Source organism: Rhinopithecus bieti, unplaced genomic scaffold (genome assembly GCF_001698545.2).
Source record: "Rhinopithecus bieti isolate Rb0 unplaced genomic scaffold, ASM169854v2 scaffold_51888, whole genome shotgun sequence".
Classification (NCBI taxonomy): domain Eukaryota; kingdom Metazoa; phylum Chordata; class Mammalia; order Primates; family Cercopithecidae; genus Rhinopithecus; species Rhinopithecus bieti.
Window position 1 is genome coordinate 63,619 of NW_016820183.1, and position 7,594 is coordinate 71,212.

Consider the following 7,594-nt stretch of genomic DNA (forward strand, 5'->3'; position numbering starts at 1 on the left):
AGAACAAGGAGATTGGCTTTCACAGAGGTTTGGGTTGGGTTCCGTTTTCTTCAGAAGAACTTCAGAGTGCACTACAACAGGAAAATCATACTCTAGATGGAATCAAGGTCAATCTGTTTGTATACCAGATACATCTGTGATATACATGTAGCTACTATCTGATTATGTATCGGTTAAATAGATCATACATGTGGAATGATGGGGACTTGGAGAGATTTGTAACTGAAGCTGCCTTCATGCTTGTTAGAATGGTCGGGTAGAAGAGTTCCCAGTTTTTTTTCTTTTTTCTTTTTTTTTTTTTGAGATGGTGTCTCGCTCTGTCACCCAGGCCGGAGTGCAGTGGCCAGATCTCAGCTCACTGCAAGCTCCGACTTCTGGGTTTACGCCATTCTCCTGCCTCAGCCTCCCAAGTAGCTGGGACTACAGGCGCCTGCCACCATGCCTGGTGAGTTTTTTGTATTTTTTTAGTAGAGACGGGGGTTTCACCGTGTTAGCCAGGATGGTCTCAGAGTCTCACTCTGCCGCCCAGGCTGGGGTGCAGTGGCGCGATCTTGGTTCACTGCAAACTCCGCCTCCCGGGTTCACGCCATTCTCCTGCCTGAGCCTCCCGAGTAGCTGGGACTACAGGCGCCTGCCACCATGCCTGGTGAGTTTTTTGTATTTTTTTAGTAGAGACGGGGTTTCACCGTGTTAGCCAGGATGGTCTCGATCTCCTGACCTCATGATCCACCCGTCTCGGCCTCCCAAAGTGCTGGGATTACAGGCTTGAGCCACCGCGCTCAGCGAGTTCCCAGTTTTAAAGGAGAAGTACAAGAAGACCCGTAATGGTTAACAAGATATATAGAACACAGGGGACCTAGCAGCGCGCTTTTCCAGTCGGGTGAGCTGGGGCTGAAATCTTGTCTTTCCCACTGATTATGTGATCTTGGGTCAGATTGATTTACTACTTTACTTTTTCATTTATTTGTTTTCATCGTGACTGGGCCTTCCTATGCTGCAGGTTAGTCTTGAACCCCTGGCCTCAAGCTGTCCTCTTGCCTCATCCTCCCAAAGTGCTGGGGTTATAGGATTAAGCTGCTGTGACTCACCCAATTTACAATTTTTAATGGAGGGCGAGGGAGTCATAAGAACAACAAAGATGGTAAAGGGAATTTGAAGAGAAAATGAATAAAAGAACAACGTACAAATAAAAACCACCTGAGTTCTTTTTACTGACTCCCTCATAAAGAGGTGATTTTCAGATGGAATGTTTTTGCAGACATTGCCTTTCCTTCCTTACAGTGCTTATTTTTTTCAGCTCCAGGTTCAAGCTCAAAGGCCTAAAGTTTTCCAAACATCTGATGAAGAGGAAGATTTTTGAGACTGTCCCAGCCTATTACATAAAGGAAACATAACTGAGAATTTTATCTAAAGGTTTTTATTTGAAACAAATATTTGCACCAAGCAAGGGCTTATTTTCCCCACCCCAAATTAAAACAGCGCAACAGGGGCCACATTTATTTGGCAGGACGGTTCCATTTTGTGAACATCCTCCTCCTCACTGTGGTTGGGGTGACTGGACTCCTAAGCAGCTGTTCTTACACAAAATATTAACCCAAACTATGTGTCACACAAAAGGCAGTGGTCTTGACTGTGGATGTGGGCCAGCATGTTCCATAAATGCTAAAAGGTGGGAGAAGCACAAATACAACGCAGTCTTTAAAAAAACTAAATAATTCAAAGTAAAACTTTCTATCCCCACCCCTTCCCCACCCTTGCCTTCTCCAATAATAAAAAGTAGCATCCAGATTTGGTTTGTATCCTGACCATTCACAAAGTGTTGCTCAGGTGCAGTCCCACTAGCCACCAGTGTGGGAGTTCGGACCTGCTCCCTTTCTGACCTGGGCCAATTCACCCATCCTCAGGCAACCTGGTGGTCCCCCGCTCCCAGGAGGTCACCATATTGATGCCGAACTTAGTGCAGACACCCTGTCAGCGTAATGATCAGCGCTCTAAAGGTCTCTTCCATCTCCTCAATCCTATGCTGGTAACAGTCCCCCTTTCCTCCTGGGGCTCTCGCCTCTTCCTCTGAGTGGTCCCCTGTACCTTCCCAGGGAGAGCCATGAGGCTCATCTGGGCCCATAGCTTCTGGTTCTGCTGGCTGGTAGCTTCCAGGTGCTCCTAATGGGCCAGGAAAGAGAGTGAGAAGGCACAGAGGTTGCCAAGTCATCCCCCTCGGGGCCCCACCCTCAGTAACTCCCTCACCTGAGTCTCCTGCAGCTCTTAGTGGGCCATCTTGGCCACTGCTTTGCCCTGAGCTTCCTGCTGCTGCAGCTGGTCCACGAACTGGGTCTGCAGCAGTAACTGCCTGTGCAGCGCCTCCTTCTTGGAGGTCAGCTGCTGAAAGGTGGCCAGGTACTGCTGCAGGTGACCCAAGTACTGGTCTCGCTGCTGCTGCAGATTCTGAGACTCTTGGCTCTTCAGCTCCACCTGCAGGAAGACCCTGGGCATGAGGGTAGCTGGTGGCTGGCTTCCAGATTCTGGGCCCATTAATAAGGCAGAGAGGGCACTGTGGCGCTCTGTGGCCTGCCCAGGTCCCTGGCTCCTTGCTCCAGGCCTAAGTGACTGCCTCCCTTGCCTGGAACCCCATGCCTCTTTCCTCAGCCTCAAATCTCACATCCTCTTCTCACCATTTAAACTGTAGGCCACAGACTGGTGGAAAAGCAGAGGGAGCCAACCACCATCTGCTGAGTGTGCTACATGCCTAATGTTTCCATGTATTATCTCATTTAATCCTCAAACCCTCTGCAAGGAAAAGCTCACTTCCTTTTAAGTGAAAGAAACCAAGACTTAGAGATGCAAGGTGGTTCAGTGGTGAGCAGTGGAGCCGAGGTTGGAATTCAGGTTGAATCTAAGGAGGCTCTTATACCACTGTCTCTTTCCTTATGACTGGGGGGCTCCACGCCTCTAGCTGGGATGATGACGTTCAGACCTGGGAGGAACCCAGGGCTACCCACCTCTAAAATTCGGAGGGCAAGAAGCAAGAAACAGTCACAGCAGTGCCCTGGAGGGTGCTGGGGTCACCTGTCCCCCAGGCTGGAGCTGCCTCTGTCCTCGCACCTCCCTTCCCCAGAGACTGGTGCCCGCCTCCTAGCCCTTATTGGATGGGGCAGGGGTTACTATCTGCTTCAGCTTGGCCAGCTGCTCCTAGAACTGGCGATTTTGGGAGACCGCGCGGCTGATGGTGGTGTGGTCGTTCTGCACAGAGGACCTGCGCGCCTCTCCCTGCTCCTCCCAGAGCTCTGCTTTCCGCTCCTGCGGCCTCTACTGCTCCCGGTTCAGGTGACTCAAGCCCTCACTGGCTTCCACCTGGGCTTGGAGCTGTCCTGCCAGACTCTCCAGCTCCTTTCACAGGTGCTTGACCTCAGCTTATAGCTGCTGCTCCACCTCTGAGGGTCCTGCTGGGGGCTCCAAGTGTAGGGGTTCAGCTGAGAAAGGAAGCAGACAATAAGGGCCTCTGGATTCTCAAAAAACCCTCCTCTTGGTGCACAGCTCCTCTCAGGCTCTGCAAACTTGGCCTCCCTGCTAATGATCCCTTGCACCCGATGGTAGCCAATCTTCCAAGCCCCTTTCAGATAGAGAGCACTGTGGGTGGCTGACAATCGGCACTCCTCCCTCTTTGCTGATGGGGATACTGAGGCTCATGGAGATGACAAGACTTGCCGTCTCCTGGCACAGACCTCTTTCCCTCTGCCTCAAAGTCCTTCCATGCACCCACTTCCCTGGGGCATTCTAAGCCGCCCCCACAGCCCTCTGATGCCAGTCCTGCTTTGAAATCACCCCAACCCCAGCTCACCCATCTGGTTCTTCAGTTCGGCCAAGCTTGTCTCCAGCTCCTGTACCTGATGCAGGTCCTACTTCTTCTCCTCCTTCAATGCGCAAACCTGCCCAAAGCACAGGGGGAAAGGGCCCTGGAGAAGAGGGGCTGGTGGCTGGGCAGGCTACCATCTCCCTCTCTGCCCCCACCTCCACAAAGCCCAGACCCATGACCACTTCTGGCTGTGTTCCTCCCATTGCACAGATGCTCAGAATGATCAAGTGACCTCTCTTAGGCAGGGACTGAAGGGTCAGGTCTCACCTGCTCCGACGTCTCCTGCATCCTCTGCCACACACGGCATGCTCTCCATGGAGATACTCAGCACACTGGTCTCTCCATTTGTAGATACTGCAGCCACTCCATCAACTATGAGAATTGACACGGAAGTTAGGAAGGGCTGTCACTGGTCCTCACCTACTCCTGGCCACCTGGCGTTGTCATCCTTCCACGTCCCTCCTTCTGCAAAGCCTCACGGGCCCCAGGTATGCTTCCAGCTGTGCCCGCTCTTCCATGGCCTGCTGTAACTGCTGGTTAGCATCCAGGGCTTCGCAGCAGCTAGACAACTGGATGGTGAAGTGGGAGAAGTTTCGATCTGGGGAGCCCAGACCGTTTCACATAGTGTCTTTAAATGGGCTAGGGCTAGACTCCATGTACAACTCAGTCAATAACGATCTCTGTCAAGTTGCTTTGCTTTAGAAACAAAAAATTAAATAATTTTAAAGAGCTCTCAGGCCAGGCATGGTGGCTCATGTCTGTAATCCCAAAACTTTGGGAGGCTGAAGTGGGTGGATTCCTTGAGCTCAGGAGTTAGACGGGCCTGGGCAACATGGCGAAGCCTCGACTCTACAAATACAAATTAGCCAGGTGCAGTGACATGCACCTGTAGTTCCAGTTATTTCAGAGGCTGAGACTTCAGCCTGGGAGGTGGAGGTTGCAGTGAGCCAAGATAGCACCACCACACTCCAGCTTGGATCACAGAGTGAGACCTCATCTCAAAAAAAAGAAAAAAGAAAAAAGATGATCACAACTCTCTCTTATTACCAAGGAATAGTGAAAGTGTTGGCTTGAACCTCAGAAGAAAATACACAGACTCATGAGCTAGCCATATAAATGTAATCTATAAAATAATGGCTTTCATCCATGATGCTTTAAGAAAAAAAATTTAAGCCCTAACCTTGAGATTCTGATTCCCCAGGCCTATGACAGGGTCTCAGTTTGTAGATTTTTAGCAGTCTCTAGAGGATTCTATGGCAGGAGCAGAACAAGGACTCAAATTTTCCAGCTCTTGGCTGGAGCCTCCCCATATCCAGCATGATCCCTAGACCATGGCCCCAGCTGGATGGGGCTCCCACTACCCTGGAGCTACAGCCTCTTGCCTGCTGAAGCATAAGGTCGGCAATCTCCAGTTTGTTTTTCAGCTCCTCCAAGTCACGCTGCATCCCTGCCTTGTGGGTCAGCGCAACTGGAAGCTACTCTGCCTAAGCTGAGTTCTCCTGCTTCAGCTCCTTATTACTGTTGCTATGGCCAGAGGCAGCAGAGAAAGGAATGAATGAAGAATAGAAAGGATTGCTTTGGTGATCAACCCTCTACCCTCACCCCACAACCACAGAACTGTGGCACTGGAAGAGATCCCAGGAATCAAATGTCACAGGTGGCAGGCCAGAGAGGAGACATGAGTTGCCCGAATCTACAGCATGAGTGAGGGGCACGGATGGCACTAGAGCTTAGCGGTGCACGCATGCAGACCTGTATGACCACCTCACCATGCTCACCTGCATGCCCCCGCTCGCAGCACGCCACCCATGCTAAGGGCCCCAGACCTCCCATTCCTCCTTCCCCCATCCTAGTTGTTCTTGTCTAACTTCAGCCTGAGGGCATCTCTGTCTCTGCTTAACTGGTTGTTGTCCTGCAAATACAGAAATGCAAAGTCAGGATACAGCAGGCAGAGGAGCAGCTGGCTGAGCAGGAATGACAGCTACAGTGACTATTCCAAAGTAACACTTTGTCACTCTCAATCTTGCCTGACATGTTTTCAAGGCATTTCCAAGCCCATGGTCTCATTTGTTTCTCAAAGAACTCAGTAAGGGTAGAAGGGACAGGAAAAGAGACCTAATTTGTAGCTGGCTAGCAGAGAGGCCCAGAGAGATCAGAGAATATTGCTATCGTTCTTACCGTTATGACTACCACTGTTTGAACCTTTACTGAGTGCTTCACCAGGCATCATGCTAACAACCCCATTTAATCCTCACAACCACCATAGGAGACAGTTACTATTATCACCTCTATTGTGTAGATGAAAACATGGGGTATTAGAGGTTAAGTGCTTGCCCAAGATCACTCAGACAGAGCTGGGATCTGAACATCCAGGTATATCTGATTCTCCATGCCCATGTTTTCACTGTGAGGCAGGAAAATAGGGTCTGGAGGCAGGGAACGTAAGGCCAGTTCACACTTCAGCTATAACAGGAAATATCCTCTCCATAGGGCGTACGCGTAAATGACTTTGTAACTTCATCCTCTCCAGTTACATAGGGCATACCTGAAGTAACCAATGGAATCCTCTAAGGGGTCATTAACTCCCCCAAAATTTTGTAATGGGGCCTTTGAGCCCCTGTGCTCGGGCGCACTCCCACACTGGAGTGTGCTTTCATTTTTGATAAATCCCTTCATTCCTTCCTTTGTTTGTGCGTTTTGTCCAATTCTTTGTTCAAGACGCCAAGAACCTGGATGCCCTCCACCTTTAACAGCTGGGGGTGGAGGCACAGATAGAAAGGGGATAATCTTGTGTTCACTTTTGAAGAGTACATTTGCATAGTCCAAAACTCAGAAAATACAGAACGGAAATATCTCCCAGCCACCCTGTTCCCCTCTCCTGAGTTTTTTACGAATCCTTGCAGACATGTTTTATGTATATTTTCATAGTACACACATAGACACACACACACAGACACACACACACATGTGTTCCCACTCTCTACACAAATGGTAACATACTAAAGATACTCTTCTGTATCTTCATGGTACAAGTATCCTAACCCCACCTAGAACTTGGTCAATGCCACAGTCAGGTAAGGGCAGGGCAGGCATTTGGCCTCCAAGCTCCGTGTCCAGTGCTTGCTCCCCACAGTGTCCCCCAACCTACCCACAGCAGCCGACACAGTCCCAGGCTGCCTCTAATGACCACACACAAAAGCAGTGAGAAATGGCCCATGCTGCCTTCCGGGTGGGACATGCCTTCCTGCAGAAGGGACCTTTAGGCTCACTCCTCCATCTGGAAAGCCGGGCTGCCAGGGTATGGTTAGACGGTTGACTCACCCTATTCGCCTTCTTCTACTCCCGCTCCAACTCTCCCACACACCGTTGGAAATACTGCAGGCGGCTGGTCAGATCCTTGGCCTCTTCTGGAATTGAGATGGGGCTCAAAGAACTTCCCCTAAAGGTCTGTCAACGTGTCAAGTTGAGGGATGACGGGGTGCCCAGGTTCCCACCTTCAAACTTCCTGGTGGCATGCTGGGTGTAGTACAGCACTGTCTGCAGCTGAGTTTTCTCACATGTTCCCAGTTTTAAAGGAGAAGTACAAGAAGACCCGCAATGGTTAACAAGATACATAGAACACAGGGGACCTAGCAGCGCACTTTTCCAGTCGGGTGAGCTGGGGCTCAAATCCCATCTTTCCCACTGATTATGTGATCTTGGGTCAGATTGATTTACTACTTTATTTTTTCATTTATTTGTCTT

At 50.2% G+C, this 7,594-nt stretch overlaps 2 pseudogenes; both read right to left on the reverse strand.

The window, feature by feature from the left end:
• Positions 1 to 1,599: 1,599 nt before the first annotated feature.
• On the reverse strand, positions 1,600 to 2,529 carry LOC108520308 (golgin subfamily A member 2-like; annotated as a pseudogene).
• A 797-nt stretch (positions 2,530 to 3,326) lies between these two features.
• On the reverse strand, positions 3,327 to 5,622 carry LOC108520309 (golgin subfamily A member 2-like; annotated as a pseudogene).
• Between the last annotated feature and the right edge of the window lie 1,972 nt (positions 5,623 to 7,594).